The 23,232-nt window shown below is 41.5% G+C and overlaps 1 protein-coding gene across 3 annotated transcripts in view; it reads left to right on the top strand.

The window, feature by feature from the left end:
- Positions 1–11,397: 11,397 nt before the first annotated feature.
- The window catches only part of LOC137321269 (leucine-rich repeat and immunoglobulin-like domain-containing nogo receptor-interacting protein 2), a 304,238-nt gene continuing 292,403 nt past the window's right edge, over positions 11,398–23,232 (top strand). For 2 of the 3 annotated variants that reach the window (XM_067983616.1, XM_067983618.1), the window contains exon 1: positions 11,574–11,653. The gene's annotated coding sequence lies outside the window, so the exon portion shown is untranslated. Of the gene's footprint in view, positions 11,475–11,573; positions 11,654–23,232 lie in introns of those variants that run through there. The other variant, XM_067983617.1, reaches the window with a different exon arrangement.

Below are 23,232 nucleotides of genomic sequence, written 5' to 3'. Positions count from 1 at the left end.
ACCCCATGCCCTCTCTCCAACCTTTGCAAGCATCAGCACAGTTCTGGAGGCTGTGGGTAATAACCTTGAGGGTGATGCTCCAAGTGCATCATTGGACAGAGGGGCAAGCAGCTGATCATTATCAAGGACCACCTGTACTTTGCGAAATGAGGCAGCATGGTGAGATTGACAGTGTTAACTCTCATTGCCTGAAAAAGAGCCTCTCTCCTTTCCTGAATTACATCATAGAATCATGGAATCATAGAATGATGCACCACAGAAGGAGGCCAGTGCCGGCTCTTTGAAAGGGCTATCCAATTAGTCCACTCCCCTGCTCTTTCCACACAGCTCTGCTAATTTTTCCCCTTCAAGTATTTATCCAATTCCCTTTTGAAAGTTACTATTGAATCTACTTCCACCACCCTTTCAGACAGTGCTTTCCAGAGCATAACAATTCACTGCATAAAATTTTATTTCCTCATGTCACCTCTGGTTCTTTTGCCAATTACCTTAAATCTGCATCGTTTGGTTCTCAACCCATCTGCCACTGGAAACAGTTTCTCCCTATTTACTCTATCAAAACCCTTCATGATTTTGAACACCTCTATCAAACCTCCCCTTAACCTGCTCTGCTTTGCTCTAAGGAGAACAATCGCAGCTTCTCCAGTCTCTCCATGTAACTGATATCCCACACCCCTGGTACTATTCTAGTAAATCGCCTCTACATCTACAAATTCAGCGACTTAATGTGCAACTGAGACTAGCAGTCCCAAAACTGCATTCTTTGCATCTGGTTTAATGCTACCAGATGATACATATACCAGTTAACTGACTGTTTATCCACATGAGATGTGCGTGGTCAGCATCATTGCAGGTAAGTGAGGAGTGACAAGACTTCCAGCTAACTTTAAAAGACTGCTTCCAGCAGAAAACATGGATGATTTCATTTGGAACTAAAAGCACAAAGCATACCCTTATATTTTCTGCTAAGCAAGTCCTCATTTTATGTCCCCGCCACAAGGGAAATAAAAGGCAATTGCTGCGATAAAGTAGAGTGAGTTCTACTCTGCCTTTAAATTTGCCATATTCGAGGTAGACGTGTTTGACGCTGACAATTGATATCTAAAATGAAAAGTATAACATTTTATCCTTCGTTGAACAGCATATTTGCCAAAAAATGAACAGTTTATATTTACAGTACACACTCACTGAAAATGATATCTGTGGGAGAGATATGAGAATTGTGTTAAGGTTGGGGCCATTTTATATCATTTGTTTGTAATGAGGAAGCAACAACCATATGTGTTACTCAGTTCTGTGTGGTGTCTTATTTAAATTGCTGAATTCAAATTACTGCATCATTGATGTTGAATTACGAGTAAGCTGTAGGAACATAGGAATTGCTAGATGAAGAAAGATCAAGGTCCATCGAGTTCGCCATCTACCATCCTGGTAGTCACATGATGCAATGAGTTGTTGACTAATCATGGCAATCAATCAATTAGTCCACAACAGACCCAGATGTGAAGCAAGGAAAAAAAGTGTTGGAAAGCTTTGGGAACCACAGGTCCAAAGTCACGTTTTTCCTCCCAAGCCTGTTACACTTACCATATTTTATGCCTCAAATTACTCATACACTATATTGCAAAATGTTATTTTCTGTTTGTAAGAGAACATATTTTATCAATTAGCATTGTAGTGAGGGGTTTCTATATCACAGTATATATGCTGAAGTTAGCACAAAGTGTTATATTTCTGTTTGCGTTTTAACTAATATTTATGAAACACTGATAATGATGCTGATGTCAATTTGAAGGATGTAAAAGGGAGTTCCTTTAATTGTGCCCATCAGTCTGACAGTGTGCTTACAAAGAGAATAAACAAACAGGATACTATCAAATTAGTATAGTATCTACTTGCAGCTCAAGAAATCAACATTTTTTCAAAACAGTAGAAATCAGTTAGTGAGTCTACTCTGCTGTCATTTTTAGACACCTTCAGTCATCTAGCAGACATAATTGCAGCAGGCTGTGTGTACACACTTGAAGGCCCTTCCAAGATCTTTGATGATGTCATCAACCACATCAGAACTGTCTCTGTCATCAATTAACAGTGAGGTAAAAAGTGAAAGACAGAAAGCATGGGATAATTTGAAAATGAAGTAAATAATTAGTGAGTTTTCAGCAATCTGTTTATTTCCCCACATCACAGGTTAAAAGAACTGAGTACCTCTGTGGCTCATACTTTGGGTCTAAACTCTAAAATGCGCCTGTGATCGTTCTCAGTTCTTGGTCATTTTAGCTTAGACCTTCTTGGCAAAACAAAAACGCTTTGACTTTGTGGTCCTAAAGCTGCAATTCCCCTTATAGCTTAGTAAATTGATTAACAATACTCAATGGCAAGGAGACCATTACCAATGCTGTTTATTAATTGTTGCAAAAGATTTTTCCCATTTTGGTAAACATGGAAACATAGAAAATAGGAGTAGGAGTAGGCCATTCGGCCCTTCGAGCCTGCTCCACCATTCAATATGATCATGGCTGATCCTCTAGCTCAATACCATATTCCTGCTCTCTCCCCATACCCCTTGATGCCATTTGTGTCTAGAAATCTATCTAGCTCCTTCTTAAATATATTCAGTGACTTGGCCTCCGCAGCCTTCTGTGGTAGAGAATTCCATAGGTTCACCACCCTCTGAGTGAAGAAATTTCTCCTCATCTCAGTCCCAAACGTCCTACTCCATATCCTGAGACTGTGACCCCTCGTTCTGGACCCTCCAGCCAGGGGAAACATCCTCCCTGCATCCAGTCTGTCTAGCCCTGTCGGAATTTTATATGTTTCAATGAAATCCCCTCTCATTCTTCTAAACTCGAGTAAATACAAGCCGAGTCGACCCAATCTCTCCTCATACGACAGTCCTGCCATCCCAGGAATCAGTCTGGTGAACCTTCGCTGCACTCCCTCTATGGCAAGTATATCCTTTCTTAGGTAAGGAGACCAAAACTGCACACAATACTCCAGGTGTGGTCTCACCAAGGCCCTGTATAACTGCAGTAAGAAATCCTTGCTCCTGTACTCAAATCCTCTTGCAATGAAGGCCAACATACCATTTGCCTTCCTAACTGCTTGCTGCACCTGCATGTTTGCTTTCAGTGACTGGTGTACAAGGACACCCAGGTCCCTTTGTACATCAACATTCCCCAATCTATCACCATTTAAATAATACTCTGCCTTTCTGTCCAAAGTGGATAACTTCACATGTATCCACATTATACTGCATCTGCCATGTATTTGCCCACTCACTCAACTTGTCTAAATCGCCTTGAAGCCTCTTTGTATCCTCCTCACAACTCACGATCTCACCTAGTTTTGTGTCGTCAGCAAACTTGGAAATATTATATTGGTAGGTAAAGGGCTCCACTCTCCATGAAATATGTTTGCAACACATACCTACAAACATGTAATGTAAAGGCATACATCTTTTTCAAAATACATCTTCATATTATTTGCGGGTGATCTCGTCCTGACAGGAATCATCCACACCTCTTCTGCTTGCAAATATTTTTCCATAACAACAGAGTCCCTTCAAAAAGTCCAATGTGGTCTTGGGTTAAATCAGATTCCTTTTCTATAACGGTCCAACATTTCCTTCGCAGTACAACTTCAGGCATTACCTATTTCCACACTCAGCTTGAAAGGAGACCTCAGAAGTGACTTTGGGCTAGTGCATGATTTAAAACATATGTTAAGAGCGAGAGAAAGAAAGAAAGAAAGAAAGTCTTTAATTTCTATAGCGCCTTTCACAATCTCAGGACATCTCAAAGCGCTTTACAGCCAATGAAGTACTTTTTGAAATGTATTCACTGTTGTAATGTAGGAAATGCAGCAGTCAATTTGTGCACAGCAAAGTCCCATAAACAGCAATGAGCTAAATGACCAGATAGTCTGTTTTACGTGAGGGATAAATATTGGCCAGGACACTGGGTAGAACTCCCATGCTCTTCTTCGAAATAGTGCCATGGGATCTTTTACGTCCCTCCGAGAGGGCAGAATGGGCATCAGTTTAACGTCTCATCCAAAAGACAGATAAGACCTTATATAAGCACAGAAGAAAATAAGCTGTATTTGTTCTTTTCTGTTGACCCGAATGTTTCAGGACTGAACCTCATTTGATGGGTGGGTGACAGGGGAAATAAACTTATATCTAATTCAATGTCACAGTGCAGTAAAGGGCACAGCACTGATAAAAAAAACCCTAGCTTAAACTGACACTGTGTATCAAGGTCTGACCGACATGTTCTTGTGCACTATATTGATTTCTACACCACTAATTCTTTCTTTTCATTTATTCATTCTCGTCATATGAGCATCGCTGGCAAGGCTGGCATTTATTGCCCATCTCTAGTCACCCTTGAGAAGGTGGTGGGCCTTCTTCTTGTACTCCTACAAGGGACTCTCACAATGCTGCTAGTTAGGGAGATTCAGGATTTTGACACAGTGACGACGAAAGAACAGCGATGGATGTCCAAGTCAGGATGGACAATGCCAATAGATAACCCAGATGTCCAGGTCAGCGTCAGGTTACCATTTAGAGATTGATCTCAACTATATCAGAAAAAATAAAAGCTGCACCGTAGTGTTCATCGGCAAGTTTCACGCATATGGTCTACGTGTTATGGAGAGTATGTAGAGAGAGGAGTTGTAACATTCTATGGTTCTATAAAAGAAGGAAATTGAAAACAAAATTTCTACATGATCTGACGTGTTTTCTTTCCATATTATACTTAGTGTTGGCATAAATTTTACATTAGTCATGGGCTTACATGGTGAATTAAATAACAGTACCCCCACAGAAAAGGTCACATGGTACTTAATGAGTAAAGGTCGTGGCCACCAGGCTATGATGCTCCTAGAAGGAAGAATTGTATTGGAGCAGATACCCGCTGGAATGCTGGGAGTTTAGTATTTCATGTTGATTGGTTCTTTCTGTGCTATGATGGATATCATAGGCTATGGGGAAAGAGCAAGGGAGTGGGACTAATTGGATAGCTCTGTCAAAGAGCTGACACAGGCACAACGGGCTGGATGATTCTGTGATATACTGGGTGGAACTGATCTGGTCATCAATTTATGCTTCTGTGCCTCATGGGGATGACTAAGGACCTTGGCATCTAATAAAGTGACTGCGAAGAGCATGAAAGCATTAAAGATAACTGTCATACCCAATGCATCTTCCGTACATTAGGGGATGTTCACTTCTCCAAGGCTGTACTTAGTAAGAAATTTTGATAAAATGTATTTTAGAGTGTTCTTCACATTAGAAATCCAAGACACTAGCTTAGCCAGGATGGGATGGTATGGGTTCACACCTGTGATTCCTGTATAAAGAGCTTCCAAGTGCAATGCATGCCTGGGGGGGAGAAAGTTCAGGGCAAGCTCCGTGCAGTTTTCATACAGGACTGGAGGGGAAATCACAGTGAGAAGCACTCTGGATCACTGCTGTGCACATTATACCGACAATGTAAAAAGCAGCAGAAACTCCATTGCCAGACACATGGAGCAGACTCCTTTTTAGCCTCTTACTAGTGATGGGGATAGGGTTGCCAACCCTCCAGAATTGTCCTGGAGTTTCCAGGAATTAAAGATTAATCTCCTGGACTCTGCTGCGAGCAATCTGGGAGAAAAATCACAGGGACATTTAAAACATTGTCTTTTTTCATTGAACACATTCATTTATTAGTTATCAAAATATTGGAGACTGGAAAAAGACTGTTTGACTGGTTGGGGACGGTTGCAAGAGTGGGGGTGGGGGGGTCATGCAATGAAACCTCCAGGGATATGTCCAAGCAGAGTTGGTGACGCTAGATGGGGAGAAAGCAAAAAATACAGACCATTGGGGTGGAATCACATTGTGCGATAATGGTATACAAACACATAACAGACAAAGGACTTGCATATGGAAGTGTTAATCATTTCACGATGAAGTCATCAAGAATGTCACACATTATAAAGCAGGCAGTGCCAGGCATATATTGGCTAGATGGTATACATCTGACAGTCTATTTATACCCCTGTGAAAGATATTACTTAAAAAACAGTCCATTAAGCTAAATATTACAGATTACCACAATTAATAGTACGGATCTTTCCCTATAATCACAAACTAAGTAAATGAGTAATGTGATAATTGATGATAAAAATTATCCCACACATTTTACTGTTCATTTGATTTGAATTGTAATTGTGATGTTATGGGCAAGTTCATTATCTCCATTTCAATGCTACATGACTGATTATAGAAATGTTCTCCTGATATTAATTCACACAGTTTCTTCTTACTTCTGAAAACTCATTGTTCAATATGTTTACTGTGGTAAGTGACAATTTCTATTTATATAGCACCTTTCAAGTAACAACATAACCCAAGATGTATTGCAAAGGGAGTAATGGACATCTAGCAGCAAGTAGGGGAGATGTCAAGTGAGGTTACTGGAAAACGTGGTCAAGCAGATAAGTTTTGGAGGTGAGAAGAGAGGCTGCATGTGGAAGGGTTTGGGGACAAGGAAATTCCAGAGTGGAGAGGCACAGTGGCAGATTCCTTCACCGCCATTGGTGGAGTGTGGGGTGGGGGGATGGTGCTGTTGGGGTAGGTGACCCACGATAGACCAGAATGAAGGTTGCATGTTAAATCATAGGGCTCAATAAGAACGCAGAGGTAGATAGGCTGGATCGAAGCTGTGGAGGGATCTCAAGATTCTGAGCTGAGCTTCCAATCCCATCATAAAGACCACCTACTTCCACCTCCGTAACATTGCCTGCCTCCGCTCCTGCCTTAGCCCATCTGCTGCTGAAACCCTCATCCATGCCTTTGTCGCTTTCAGATTCAACTACTCCAATGCTCTCCTGGCTGGCCTCCCATCCGTCACCCTCTTAACTTCAACTCATCCAAAACTCTGCTGCCTGTACTTTATCCTGTATTAAGTCCCACTTACCTATCACCCGTGATTGCTGACCTACATTGGCTCCTGGTTCTCCAACGCCTCCAATTTAAAATTCTCATCCTTGTGTTTAAATCTCTTTGTTGCCTCCTCTAACCCGACAACCTCCCAGAACTATCCGTTCTTCTGATTTTAGCCTCTTGTGTGCCCCCCTCCCTTCATCCCATCATTGGTGGCTGTGCCTTCAGCCGTCTTCACCCTATGATCTGCACTTTCCTCCCTAAACCCCTCCGCTTGTCCACCACCCTCTCCTCCTTTAAGTCCTCTCTTTAAGCCCCCAACTTTGATATTCTTTGGCTTAGCATGTGATTATGCCTCTGTGAAGTACCTTGGAATGTTTTTCTACATCAAAGGCGCTATATAAATGCAAGTTGTTGTTGTGTACTCTAGTAAAATAAATATTTAAATCAATAAACATGATCACGCTAGACGTAAGGAGCTCAGTCCGCCCTATCTGGTCTATTATTGTTATGTTTGTTTTGGTTCTTAGAAGCTATGCTTTCCCTCATCTATATTTATTTTCTTTTTTTTAAATTAATTTTTACTCTGGCCTTGTGAGTGTTTTTAAACAGTAAGAGTTGTTTAAATCTTACTCCTCCACTCAGGATTTCTTAAATAAATAGGCCGCTGAACTTGGAAGATATAGTTTTATTTAACCTACTTAAACATAAATGCAACTACAATTTTACTAGCAATGATCTAAGACATACACAGGTTTGCCTAAACATCCAACCTTAATAGCTCTGCCAGGAGAAGGTGACCAGTCTTCCTCCTATCAGCACACATGCCATGGAGTTTTGAGAATTTTAACTAACTGGGGTCTTTGGCTGTTCTTATTTTGGGTTTGTACACCATCCCCACCCCCCTTTCGTTCTCCTTGGTGAGCTTTTGCGACACCATCATTTTCAATATAAAGATTTTGTTCCTCATTCTTATCTCATTCACCAATGGAGGCGTACAATCTCAAGGCCATTTCATCACAAGACGTTTCAGACCTTGAAGCTAATAACACACCCATGTTCCCATGAAATCAACAAGTCCGCAGTTTTCCAAAAGCTTTGTTTGTAGATTTAAGATATAAACACACCCAATGAGCCTTTGCCACCCTCGGTTAGCCTATTTCCCAAAGCATGCTGGATAATGGTACTGGATTACTTTCTCACAGGCCCCCTTTCTTTAACTGAGCTGGGTTGGCACCATTCTTTGCCTGTGAGTGATACCTGGGCCTCTGCAAATGCTGCTTTTGTGCTTGCTGCCAGGAGATGCAGGTAGATGACTCCCCCTTGAGATGAGAACTCATCGTCTGACGATTCACAGACACTTGTAATAATTGCTATCAGTGTATGGTGCACCACCTCACTATGCATTTCTATGTCAGCCTGTTCCATTACATGGATAAAAATACAGCCAATGTAATTTGAAGTGACGCTTGCTTTAATTAAAACCATCTTCCTGATAAGTATATAAAGCCAGCTGTATACTTAATTGTCATGTACTGGAATTGCCTACACAAAACGTGTGGAGCAAGTGTCATTTTAAGGTCTGGTCAGGATGCTCCAGGCATCATGAGTGTAGGGCAGACATGATGGACCAGCTGATCTTTTCCTGCCTGTAATTTTCTTCTGCTCATATGTGTAATTCTACAGTCCACAGCTCCAATATCAGTACTGTAAGTTCTGCTTGATGAATTGCTTGTAGTGATGGTGGTACTCACAAAACAGCACTCACGCACCACTTCCCCATTACCTGTTTATGACTCTTGTTAGACCTGTGGCTCCATGTTCAGAAGTGTTAATGGGAAGAAGTAACAGAACGCTACTGGGAGCAGGGGCTATCCTAACAGCCACAGAGCAAGGTGAATGGCTCTATTAAAACTGTAGGACCTGTGGCACTTCTTTCTCTTCCATTGGAGAAAGTGCTTGGCTTCCATTCAGTCACTGCCTAAAGAAGCAAATACTTTGGAGTGAATCATAGGTGCAGACCCTGGTCCTAATACTCCACGATGCTATGTGCTTCAGCATTCCTAAGAATGGCCCTAAAGTAAAACACAATTCGGCATTACACCACTCAATGAAAAGCCAGTGAATATTATTGTCTTTATAATGGAGGGCAACTGCCATAAAAGGCAAATGCAGAGCTCTTAAATTGATCTATTAATGTAAATGTAAAAGAGAAATTTCTAAAATAAAATCGTCACCAACCTCAGTATACTTTAATTAAATCTGTCCTCCTGATAAGTAAATGAAACCTGCTGCATATTTAACTGTCATGCACTGGAATTGCCAACGCCATTATTTTCCAATGTGTGGAGCAGGAGAAAGTTTCGAGTACCAGAAATCCACAAAAAGTATGTCAACCTACATGCGAAATATAACATGGATGCCAGTGAACTGTAAGTCAGGTTCCTTTGGACATGACACATTACACAATACAAAATTACCTCTTATTTAACAGGATTACTGTCACTGAAGCTTTTATCGTGGGCAAAATGACTAACTGGTGGAGGCACTATTGCCTGTTGCTATCAGTAATTGTCAAAATGATTGCCTAACAATTAACAGAATAAAAAGAAAACACGGCTGGTCTATATAAAATGTGTCTTTTATTATGTACGGAAAAAAATGGGAAGCAGAGAATGATCGCTTGGCTCAGAAATGAGAGATTCGAGCACAAAAATCAAAACTTGAGTAATTTTGTACTGGCGTTTTAAACTCAGAGCTGAGATTAGAGCCTTGAAAGCATGCCTATATATCCATGTTGTTTGTAGTATATAGGGTTAAGGAATGGTTTAATTCTGTTTGGTTCCCTTCTATTATGTGCAAGGGGCATCACAGAAGATGTTGTTGGCCACTGTGCTCTCAGATAGTCTACTTGTTCACAAGTAACAATTGTGGCTCGGTCACTGAGTACGAATCAATTGTTGATTCCTGGGAGATGATTGTATTTATCAAGCTTAACTTAATTGTATTACACGCACCTGCGGCCATTAATTATGAAGGTTTTTGATACGATAGACGTAGAGAAGATGTTTCCACTTGTGGGGGAGTCCAAAACTAGGAGTCATCAATATAAGATAGTCACTAATAAATCCAATAAGGAATTCAGGAGAAACTTCTTTACCCAGAGACTGGTTACAAGGTGCAACTCCCTATCACATGGAGTAATTGAGGTGAATAGCATAGATGCATTTAAGGGGAAGCTAGATAAGTACAGGAGGGAGAAAGGAATATGCAAATAGGGTGAGATGAAGTAGAGTGGGAGGAGGCTCATGTGGAGCATAAACACTGGCATGGACCAGTTGGGCTGAATGGCCTGTTTCTGTGTTGTAAATTCTATGTAATTCTATGTAAATGTTTCTCTCTGGGAAGAGAAGGGAATAGCAGCAATGCTGGTTCAACACAGTGTTGGAATGACTGCAGCTAATTCTTTAGCCAAAGTTACAGCAACACTTTGCAGAGGAGCTAATACCTGACACATGGAACATCGGTCGGGAAGCAATTTTCTTTTTCTATTTTAATTAGTGATCTTGAAGACTCCACCAGGAAATATTTGATTTTGAGAAACTGAGGAGAAGCTGTGAACTGATATGCCACCGGCACTGAGGGGAGGTGGCGAGCTTGCGTAGATGAGTTAACACCAGGGAATGCCCGACGATATAAGAGTCCATTCCATAGCAACATCATTAATACACACACACAAAAAAGGCGAGATAGCACCATTTTTTACCCCACCTTTTAATAAATGTCACAGATACACAAAGCAGCTTGTTGGATCAGAGTCAACTTTTTGTATATTTAAATCAGCAGCTGCTGCTATGATTGTTGCTATGGCAACTATTAACCACAATAGGGAACATGTCACAAGACTCTAATACACATATATATATTGCTTTTAAAACTCTTAAGGAAAAAATAATAAATCAACACAGATTTCTGTAGCACAAATGAGATATTTTTTCTCTTCACATACATTGACAGCTTTGCAGGTAGTGTCACAAGAAACCAAACTGCCTGGATGGTACATGTTTGGAATATCAGAGTTTAACAGAAGCTGGGATTGTACTCGATCCAGAAAGCACTTTGTGAGAAGGTTTGTTTGGTGTTATTTCCTTTCTCCAACACCCTCCTCCTGCCCCTGTCGCTTCCGTCTGCCGAGGGTTTAACACACTTCTGCTAATCTGATTGACAGGAAACATCAGGATGAGTAAATAGATTCTTGACCAAAAGCTGCACTTTGCCATCTAAAAGGAAATTCTTCTGTCTAATCTCATGACCCGGTGTACAATCTGAAGCAGCCAACTGCACAGAGAGCAGGATAAATAAAACAGTAGACATCGAAAAGATTCTATATCTCAAGTTCAAGGAACGGGTTGGAAAAACAGAGGCTGCCCCTTGTTATAATTTAATAAGTATATGCCCACGGCAGGCAGAGCTGGTGGATCTCTCGTAGAAGAGAGTATCAGATCGAATGAGCAGTCAGCGCAGCGTTTTAAAGAAGGTAGAAATTTTGCACTCCACACAATGCTGATCACCAAAGAAGGGATTAACTGCATGATATCAGCAACACAGAGATTTATTCTTAAACTCTCTGTTTTGGCCAGAACAGATAGAAGATGGTATCCACTCTTTGAGAATACTGAACAACACATGAGTCAACAATGGTCTCAATTTGCAATGGTATGTATCTGTATTTATTTCTCTTAGTACCATACCATGCTCTTTTCATTGTGTTAACTCTTCATGTACTTCTGTGTGTGCTTAGATACAAGTACATACTGCCTGCCGAATCTGAAATAGTACGTGATAGTTAGCGCATCAAAGAGCGGGTTGCACATTTTAGAAATGAACAAGTTAAGGTCCCTGATGGCTTAGTTGTTAACTATACTGCATAATTTGTGATTGAGTCAAACAGACCAGAAAGGTCTCAGGTTTGACCTGAATTTGTTCTGAATTAACTGATCTCAGCTGGAGTTATGGGAAGAAAAGTAGGGGGGCGGTGGTAAATCGGCTGGGATTTCTGTTCCTGATTGCTATCCAGTGTCCCCTGCAGGAGAGGGAACCTTTGTGAATGTCAGATTAGGTCAGTTAGTCTTGGCTGTGCTGCTTTCATGGGCAATTAGCTTTCCAACGGCTACTACCTAGACTTACACTTGAAAATGGTCACTTAGGCAAGGTAGCAGAGCATGCCCAGTGCCCTTGTTATCATATCCCAGCACTTTGAGGGGGAGGACAGGAAAGAAAACAAAAGTTAATCTTCTGAAAATTATTGGTTTTTTGGACATTCTTGTTTAAACAGCGAGTGCTAATGATACCACGGTGGAGTTGATTTTCAAGGAGATGCTGAGGTTAGGGAAGGCTAAATTAACACCAATGGTTACAGCTGTTAGCTTCAGAAACCTCAGCAATCATATTAATTTACAATAAATTAATTCCACGCGCTCTCTCACACGGTAACTCCTCTAACCAAGTTGCCTCAATGTCATGAGACTTTATCATTTAAAACATTTTTACATCAACAAACGGGGGCGGTGGGGGAGAAACATTTTTCAATTGTTTCTTTTCTAATTTATCTATTTTTTGTTGTTAATTTTATTTCCAAAGTCACTCAGTTATCCCTGTTCTTCAGGTTGTCTGGACTCTTACCTCTGTTACTTATATTAAGGGTTGCAGTTCATCATTACTGCACAATCAATATTTCCCATTTCAATGGTGTTCCATCAGCAAAGTTACAAATGAAACAGAAGCAATTCAATAACTCCCAAAATAATTACTGCACAGAGCACCCTGATGTAATTTGGACACCAAGGCTTATTAATGTTGGAAAGGCAGGGAGGGAGGGATTAAACATCTATAACACATATATTGGTCTTTGCCAAGCAAATTAGATTAATGGGTTAGAAAGCAAGAATAATAGCAAGAGTTTAGAATGCCGCCATATATCAAGGGACTCAAGATACAATGCTTTGTTATGCTATATTGTATTGTGCCTTTCATGTCCTCCTGCAGATCAATATTGATGATAAATAACATAGTTATATATTTAGGTTTTTACTCAAGATATTTTACTCCGTCTTAGACCATTCCCATGGGTGAGCCCTCACTCCCCATGATTTAGAGTATGCCTTTATTGTGCCCAATATCTAGGTCATTTTTAATGTAATCAATCACAAAATAGTAGCCACAATATCTCCCTGATCTGCCAGAATATGCATGATGCTACCCTTGTGATGTGAGCAAACATGTGATACCAATCATGTGACTGATAGAAGCACTATAACTAAAGGTTACTTGTTTGCACTGAGAAACCAGCCTGAATATATATCGCAAAATAAATATGTGGGAGGACTAGAAGGCAAAAATCAAATCAGGGGTTCAATATTCAAAGATTTGAGGTAAGATTACAGCTTAAAATTAGTTATTTTATATACACATGTGTATTATGCTGTGCTGGGGAATGGTTTTATTGAATACGAACTCCAGTTGACATGGCAAACACCATGGGCACCAACATCCACTGGAGTTGATGTCTCATGTTGTACACATTGAAAAATTGATACATCCAATGTTATCACTGTAGGTTCATTGAATGAATGATTGATAAACCACAACTGATTAATGAAAAATCATTTGTTTGATATATGCTGGAGAAGAGTAATCTAATCAAGAGCTACAGATGATATAACTGAGCATGTAAGCGAATCCCAAGTTGTTTCTAACTTGACCCTGAATCCTGAGGCGAGTTTTAATATATTGACAACGTTGTTATAGTGAGATATATACTGGCGCTGTCATATATCATGTTCTGCTGGCAATGTCAGCATATTTCATATTACAAACCATTGCCAATATATGTCACATTCTAACAGCAGTGCCATTATATATCACATTCTAACAGAACGTTGCAGATCTCTTTGAATGGCGGAACAGGCTTGAGGGGCTAAATGGCCGACTCCTGTTCCTATGTTCCTATATCACACTACAATAACAATGTCAGCATATATGACTATCTAGAAACATTGCTAGTACATATTATATTTCTGTAACATTGGCAGTGTGTATCACACTCTAATAGAATTACTAGTATAGATCACAGTCTAACAACATCACCAGTATAGATCAGTCTAATAGCATCACCAATATAGATTACAGTCTAATAACATTGCAATGAATATAATGCTGTTATTGTGTATATTTATATATATATATTAGCATTGCCACCGTCTATTACATTCCAATATATTGCATTCCAGTAACATTGCAAGTATATATCACATCCAACTAACATTGTCAATATATATCACATTGTACTCAGTGCCAGGATATGTCACAGTCTAATAGCATTGCCAGAATATATTTGCTCTGTGATAGCATTTTCAGTATGTATCGGATTCTAATAGCATTGCCAGCTTACATCATACTCCAGTAGCTTTGCCAGCATAAGTCTAAACATTGCCTGTATGCATTACATTCAGTAGCATTGCCAGCAGACGCATTTAATAACAATGGGCCAGAAATTGCTTGTAAAATAACAGCGAGCCTAACAACGCTCACCATTATCGATGGGCAAATCGAAGAGCAAGTTCCGACAACCGCACATGCACAGCTGAATGCCGAGATCTGGAACTTGCTCCTCCTGATTCCCTGCTGATCTGACAGCTTCACGTTAAAGGGATATCGCAGGCTTGAATTAATGGACCAGTGTGAACGTGCTCTCCTGCCCAGCTGGAAACTAATTAATCTCGCCAGAGAAAAAGTACGCTGAGTTAGATCAGGTCTAAACTAACTTTTAATGGCGTGGTAAGTATTAACAACTGACAAACAACCTGTCTAGCACTGAAAATTAACTTTTAATAATGTGGAGTCTCATGACTCCCGATTCTAAATGATTTTGGACATTTAAAAAAAAATTAATTAAAAAATTTTAAATTTTTATTTTTTCACTTTTTCTTTCTGTCTTTTTTTAATCTCAGTTTTACCTTTTCTTTATTTTGCTATCTCTATCTGATTTTATAGCATATTTACTAATCTTATCTGACACTTACTGGTTCTTAGTCTGCGCGATTTGTGAATGATCTTCACTTCCTGGCTTTCACAGCGTGGCTTGCTTCAAGTTGTTTGGTGAAGGGGACAGAGGGATCCTTTCCCCGCTCTCACAGCTCAGAGAAGCCCGGGATCGATCGCTGCCCTTCTTGCAGCTCTCAATTAAAGCAAGTTGGTGCCCAGAATCCGGCGAAAAGTTTGTGAGTGAGTTAATTACTTACGAGCGGCGGGCAACGTGTGTTCGCCACTCAGAGCAATTTCTGGCCCAATATCAGCTTTCATTACATCCCAATACCATTTCATGTCTTTATTACATACTGGCACCGCGATGAGAGTATGTCACATTAGAATGGAATTGACAGTAGATATTACACTCTAATAACCCTGCCAGTATATATCATGCTTCAATAATATTGCTGGTTTGTACTGGCTTGGTCAAACTCATCTGGGGCAGTGTTAAGGACATGACAGATGTCCTTTCGTCTTTGGGCTCAGCTATTAGAATCCGATACATACTGAAAATGCTATCACAGAGCAAATATATTCTGGCAATGCTATTAGACTGTGTTGTCCATGATGGTAATCCATTGACTCCTGCTTGAAAATGCAGGACATGATCAGGCTGTGTTGTGATGTTCCTCACATATGAAGAATAGTTACATGGCTGAGGTTCTAGAGGAAGATTGTGGAACTGTGCCCAGCTCCTTCAGTAGAGTTATTATTATTCACAGCGAGTTTTTATGATCTGGAATGCATTGCCTGAAAGGGTGGTGGAAGCAGATTCAATAATAACTTTCAATTGGATGAATACTTGAAGGGGAAAAATTTGCAGGGCTATGGGGAAGGGGAAAGGGCAGGGCAGCGTGACTAATTGGATAGCTCTTTCAAAGAGCCACCACATGCACAATGGGCCAAATTGCCTCTTTCTGTGCAGTATCATTCTGTGATTCTATAAGGTGAGGGGGAAAAAATACAGGCGTCTTTAAGAAGTCCACATTATGGTATTCATAAGATCACAGAATCATAAAATCGTACAACACAGCAGGAAACCTTTCGGCCCATCATGCCTGTGCTGGCTCTTTGAAAGTGCTATCCAATTAGTCCCACACCCCTTCTCTTTCCCCATAGCCCTGCAAATTTTTCCTTTTCAAGTATACATATATATGCATATATATATATATATATATTTCCTTTTTGAAAGTTACGATTGAATCTGCTGCCACCACCCTTCGAGGCAGCGCATTCCAGATCATAACAACTCGCTGCATAAAAATAAAAATCTCCTCATCTCCCCTCTGTTTCTTTTGCTGATTATCTCTGTATCCTCTGGATACCGATCCTCCTGCCAGTGGAAACAGTTTCTCTTTCTTTATTCTATCAAAACCCCTCATAATTTTGAACACCTCTATTAAATCTCCCCTTAACCTTCTCTGCTCTGAGGAGAACAATCTCAGCATCTCCTGTCTCTCCACATAACTGAAGAACTTCATCCCTGGTACCATTCTAGTAAATCTCCTCTGCACCTTCAGTCAGGCATAAACTGTCCCTAATTTGGCACTTAAGTAGTAATTGAATCACAGGCGTGTACTATTGGGAAATGAAAATGTCACGCTACATAGAAGGGAATACTTTTGTGATTGAGGTTAAGGCACACTGTTGGGGCAGAGTAGCAGGGGGGCTTTACTCTGTCCCAACAGCGTGCTTTAACCTGAATCTCAAAGGCAATCTCTATTGTTCTGGAGCTGACATGGGAGTTTTCGATGCTGATGCTGGGTGACAAGAGTGAATATTTTTTTTTAATCCTGACAACCTTCAGCTGATGAGCACAGAATTCACCTGAAAAAAACTTAAGAAAATATAATTTGACTGCAGCCTGATTTGGAAAAATAAAACTGCTGGTGCAGCATCGCCATGGGTAGCATAGCAGAATAATGTAAGTCAAAGAGCTGAATGACAGCTTCTGCACAAAACACAGTTAACGAGTCTCATTTTAAATGTGTGAAAAAAATCAAACAACAAAGTCTCATCAAATTAAAAGGAACCTGAACTGGCAGAGGGGCAGTGCACAGAGGAGAGCTGAGGTGACTAAAACGGGCCATTAGGTGAACTGAGAGTCTGTTCTAGTTCATATTGGTCTGATTATGGGGATACGTTTTTCCTCCCTTTCCGATTCACATCAGGTCTCCGCTGCAGGACTATGATCCCGAAAGGGAATGAAGAGGCTCTTGCATCATGTGAATGTAAATTAAATTAGCTGATTTGCATGTCATAATTTCAGCTGTCTTGTTGTTGTGAGTAAAATTACAAGGTCAACTGAACCCTGGCAAAGGTTAGTGGCCGATTGAAATTCTAACCCATCCTCCAAAAACGATGTCCGCACCAATCTCTCTATTCTCTTTCATTCTCCCTTCCAGTGCTGACAGAAAAGGAGATGCTATTTAGGCTGCTAGAACAGGTGTCTACCAGTCAACATCTGGGCAACAAAAGGCCCCAGATGACCACCCACTTACCCAATGAGTAGCCATTCTCCGTGGAGAAATTTCGATCAAAATATAGCCCCCCCCACCCTTCCTCTTCGTCTTCTTCTCCCCTCTCCCTCTCTCCTCTTTTCCCCATCTCTGTCCTCACCCCATCCCCAGTTCCCATTCCACCTTCCTATGCCGCATCTTCTTCTCCCTCTCTCCACTCTCAACTTATCTGCACTCATTGGCCCAAATATGACAGCTTCTAAAACAAACTAAAAGTAGAAAGAGTTGGGCACTCATCCACATTTTGGACAACACACCTCCTGATAGATTATTAAGAAACTACATTAGGTCCTAGGATAGACAGAGGTACGATGATGTCCAACATCCTTCTGTAATGGTCCAGATAAATTACAAATATTAAACATACAGGATGTGACATTGAACAGGCTGGGGCTTTTTTCTCTAGAAAAGAGAAGGCTGAGGGTGACCTAATAGAGGTCTTTAAAATTATGAAGAGTTTCAATAGGGTAGATCTAGAGAAAATGTTTCGGCTTGTGGGAGAGTCCAAAACTAGGGGTCATAAATATAAGATGGTCACTAATAAATCCAATAGGAATTCAGGAGAAACTTATTTCCCCAGAGAGTGGTTAGAATGTGGAACTTGCTACCACATGGAGTAGTTGAAGCGAATAATATAGATGCGTTTAAGGGGAAGTGAGAGATAAAGGAATAGAAGGTTGTGCTGATAGAGTTAGATGAAGTAGGGTGGGAGGAGGTTCGTGTGGAGCATAAACACCGGCATAGACCAGTTGGGCCGAATGGCTGGTTTGTGCACAGTAAAGTAAATGTGATTGTAAAATGCTATTTGGAAAAATGTTAAGAATTAAAGAACTCTGGAATAATGAACATTAATTGCAGTGTATTATATAACAGCTTGGTAAATGTATCTAATGGAATAATTAGTTAGATTACAGACATAGGAGAGAAGATGGGATGTTGAGGTGCTTAAGTAATCCCTATGTGACTTCACACTCCATACCTCTGTGACGTCCTTCAGCCCTACATCTCAGCCTGTTCCCCACAAATTTCTGACTCTAGCCTCCTTTGCAACCTTTCTCCTGCTGCTCCTCTTCGATTGTTAGTCGTCAGCTATTTTGGCGCCAATCTCCAGAACTCTCTCCCGAAGCCTTGCTACTTTAGAAACCTCCACAAGCCTATCTTCTTGACCATTCATTTGGCCATCGCTCCGAATTCCTCTACTACTGCTTGTTCCTTTTGCATGTTTTATTACATTAAAGGTGCTATATGAATGCAACTTCTTGTAAACTTCTAATTAACCTGACAACAGTCCTGGACCTGGTCCCGTCCCTTCCTATTGCCATGGTGATGGACTCTGACTGGTAAGTGCAGAATACTGCTATTTCTAGGCAGTGCTTTCTGGCAGAAAAAAAACTGGATAAATACATAAATACAAAGTTCAATATTCACTTGCTTGCTCTTATTTTCTTTTGAGGTCAGCAATGGGATATGGACTACCTTTTTCCCTGCCCAAAACCAGATCAATCAATCACTTCCCGAACTAACTGTACGGGATGTATCATGCTGAATGTCTGAACTAGAATGATATTTGTTGATCAGAACATGCAGAATATCAGAGGCAAAATAAATCTTGCTCTAAGCTCACACACAGCTCTGTGTCAAATTCTGTGCCACAGAGCCACAAATCCAGACTATTTAATCTTATGCACAGTAAACAGTGCATTTTTGTTTTTAATTAATTAATCTCTTTGCAGTCCAGAACCGGACATTTCAGCCCCAATTTTAACTCAGGGTGAGAGGTCAGCTTGCTGACGTGAAGCCCGGGCGATTTTAACTCCCGGGCCTTATTACTATACTCCAGGCCTGACTCCTACCCAAAGCAGACGGGAATGAGCTGGAGGCTGGCAGGGGGGAATGGTGCGTGCGTGGTGGGAGGCTGTCAACGGAGGCCAGTGGGAACAGTCCCTGGCAGTCAGGTAACTGCATTGGGTGGAGGGGGTTGGGAGGGATCAGACGTGATCACGGTTGTGGGAGAGGGATAGAAACCCGGGGCATTGAGAGGCCCAATGTTTCCTTGTAGGACCACTCCAGCTCCTCCTGGTCCACAAGAAAATCTTAAAAAAATTAAACTCACCTACCTCCTGTGACTCAACTGCTGCTTGGCGCCTAGTGTTCCTGACTACGTGTTAAAATGGTATCTTCATCTGAATTACGTCATCCAACGCCAACATTTGCATTTTCATGAGGCCCTCGCCTGCCTGCAGGGAAGGCCTCACGTGCCTCCCTCATCATCCCGGGAGTTAAAATTGCAGCCAGCACGAATACAGCGTCAGACCAGAGGGCAGGATGCTGTCTCTATTATAACCCCACCCCCGTCCTGTTCTCACTGGGCGAGGGGGGCTTAAAATTAGCCCTTTAATGTCACATCTTCAAGTTATTGCTCAGACAGCCTGAAAACCGGGTTGTGATTCAAAACTAGTCATCTACAGGAGATATAGCCAATGCTTCGTTGCTCTAGTTTTCTACAGCTAATGGCTTGAGCACGGCCCCATGCCAACAGGAAAAGTAGGGACTGATGTTGCCCTGTGTGCAAATGGTAATGTGAGAGAAATGAGTTATGTTTGAAGTTGAGAGGAAATATTCCAGTCATCTACTCATGTTTGTGATTGCTTAAGATTCTAGCAGCTTGTAGGCTGGACTGTCTGAACAACAAACCTGGTTTAGCCATGTGGAACCAGAATTATTGAGAAGTTCTAAGCTGCCTCTATTGGGTATTATGATTCATGATAGTTTATACCATTTTAGAGTTATACCATAGTTTAGAGGTGTCAGCCGTGGCTCAGTGGGTAGCACTCTCACCTCTGAGGCAGAACGGTCATGGGTTCAAGTGCCACTTCAGAGCCTTGAGCACAAAATCGAGGCTGACACTCCAGTGCAGTACCAAAGGAGTGCTGCACTGTCAGAGGTGCCGTCTTTTGGATGAGATGTTAAACCGAGGCCCTGTCTCCACACTCAGGTGGACGTAAAAGATCCCTTGGCACTATTTTCGAAGAAAAGCAGGGGAGTCCTCCCGGGTGTCCTGACCAATATTTATCCCTCAACTAACATCACTCAAAATCAGGTTATCTGGTCATTATGACAATTACTGTATGTGGGACCTTGCTGTGCGCACATTGGCTGCCGCGTTTCCTACATTACAACGGTGACTGTACTTCAAAAGTACATCATTGGATGCTTTGGGACATCCTGAATTTGTGAAAGGTGCTATATAAATGCAATTTATTTCTTCATTCTTTTCTTAACAATGTGTACAAGAAGTAGAGGGTTAACTCTCTCAAGTTAAAAGCACATAGAAGTTACAACATGGAAACAGGCCCTTCGGCCCAACATGTCCATGTCGCCCAGTTTATACCACTAAGCTAGTCCCAATTGCCTGCACTTGGCCCATATCCCTCCATACCCATCTTACCCATGTAACTGTCCAAATGCTTTTTAAAAGACAAAATTGTACCCGCCTCTACTACTGCCTCTGGCAGCTCGTTCCAGACACTCACCACCCTTTGAGTGAAAAAATTGCCCCTCTGGACCCTTTTGTATCTCTCCCCTCTCACCTTAAATCTATGCCCCCTCGTTATAGACTCCCCTACCTTTGGGAAAAGATTTTGACTATCTACCTTATCTATGCCCCTCATTATTTTATAGACTTCTATAAGATCACCCCTTAACCTCCTACTCTCCAGGGAAAAAAGTCCCAGTCTGTCTAACCTCTCCCTGTAAGTCAAACCATCAAGTCCCGGTAGCATCCTAGTAAATCTTTTCTGCACTCTTTCTAGTTTAATAATATCCTTTCTGTAATAGGGTGACCAGAACTGTACACAGTACTCCAAGTGTGGCCTCACCAATGCCCTGTACAACTTCAACAAGACATCCCAACTCCTGCATTCAATGTTCTGACCAATGAAACCAAGCATGCTGAATGCCTTCTTCACTACCCTATCCACCTGTGACTCCACTTTCAAGGAGCTATGAATCTGTACTCCCAGATCTCTTTGTTCTATAACTCTCCCCAACGCCCTACCATTAACGGAGTATGTCCTGGCCCGATTCGATCTACCAAAATGCATCACCTCACATTTATCTAAATTAAACTCCATCTGCCATTCATCGGCTCACTGGCCCAATTTATCAAGATCCCGTTGCAATCCTAGATAACCTTCTTCACTGTCCACAATGCCACCAATCTTGGTGTCATCTGCAAACTTACTAACCATGCCTCCTAAATTCTCATCCAAATCATTAATATAAATAACAAATAACAGCGGACCCAGCACCGATCCCTGAGGCACACCGCTGGACACAGGCATCCAGTTTGAAAAACAACCCTCCACAACCACCCTCTGTCTTCTGTCGTCAAGCCAATTTTGTATCCAATTGGCTACCTCACCTTGGATCCCATGAGATTTAACCTTATGTAACAACCTACCATGCGGTACCTTGTCAAATGCTTTGCTGAAGTCCATGTAGACCACGTCTACTGCACAGCCCTCATCTATCTTCTTGGTTACCCCTTCAAAAAACTCAATCAAATTCGTGAGACATGATTTTCCTCTCACAAAACCATGCTGACTGTTCCTAATTAGTCCCTGCCTCTCCAAATGCCTGTAGATCCTGTCCCTCAGAATACCCTCTAACAACTTACCCACTACAGATGTCAGGCTCACTGGTCTGTAATTCCCAGGCTTTTCCTTGCCGCGCTTCTTAAACAAAGGCACAACATTTGCTACCCTCCAATCTTCAGGCACCTCACCTGTAGCGGTGGATGATTCAAATATCTCTGCTAGGGGACCCGCAATTTCCTCCCTAACCTCCCATAACGTCCTGGGATACATTTCATCAGGTCCCGGAGATTTATCTACCTTGATGCGCGTTAAGACTTCCAGCACCTCCCTCTCTGTAATATGTACACTCCTCAAGACATCACTATTTATTTCCCCAAGTTCCCTAACATCCATGCCTTTCTCAACCGTAAATACCGATGTGAAATATTCATTCAGGATCTCACCCATCTCTTGTGGTTCCGCACATAGATGACCTTGTTGATCCTTAAGAGGCCCTACTCTCTCCCTAGTTACCCTTTTGCCCTTTATGTATTTGTAGAAGCTCTTTGGATTCACCTTTGCCTGATCTGCCAAAGCAATCTCATATCCCCTTTTTGCCCTCCTGATTTCTCTCTTAACTCTACTCCGGCAATCTCTATACTCTTCAAGGGATCCACTTGATCCCAGCTGCCTATGCATGTCATATGCCTCCTTCTTATTTTTGACTAGTGCCTCAATCTCCCGAGTCATCCAAGGTTCCCTACTTCTACCAGCCTTGCCCTTCACTTTATAAGGAATGTGCTTACCCTGAACCCTGGTTAACACACTTTTGAAAGCCTCCCACTTACCAGACGTCCCTTTGCCTGCCAACCGACTCTCCCAATCAACTTCTGAAAGTTCCTGTCTAATACCATGAAAATTGGCCTTTCCCCAATTTAGAATTTTAACTTTTCGGCCAGACCTATCCTTCTCCATAGCTATCTTAAAACTAATGGAATTATGATCACTGGTCCCAAAGTGATCCCTCACTAACACTTCTGTCACCTGCCCTTCCTTATTTCCCAAGAGGAGGTCAAGTTTTGCCCCCTCTCTAGTCGGGCCATCCACATAC

This window comes from Heptranchias perlo, chromosome 4 (genome assembly GCF_035084215.1).
Source record: "Heptranchias perlo isolate sHepPer1 chromosome 4, sHepPer1.hap1, whole genome shotgun sequence".
In the NCBI taxonomy this organism is placed as follows: Eukaryota; Metazoa; Chordata; class Chondrichthyes; order Hexanchiformes; family Hexanchidae; genus Heptranchias; species Heptranchias perlo.
The sequence above is the reverse complement of the archived record's forward strand: the minus strand, read 5'-3'. Positions and strand labels throughout refer to the sequence as shown.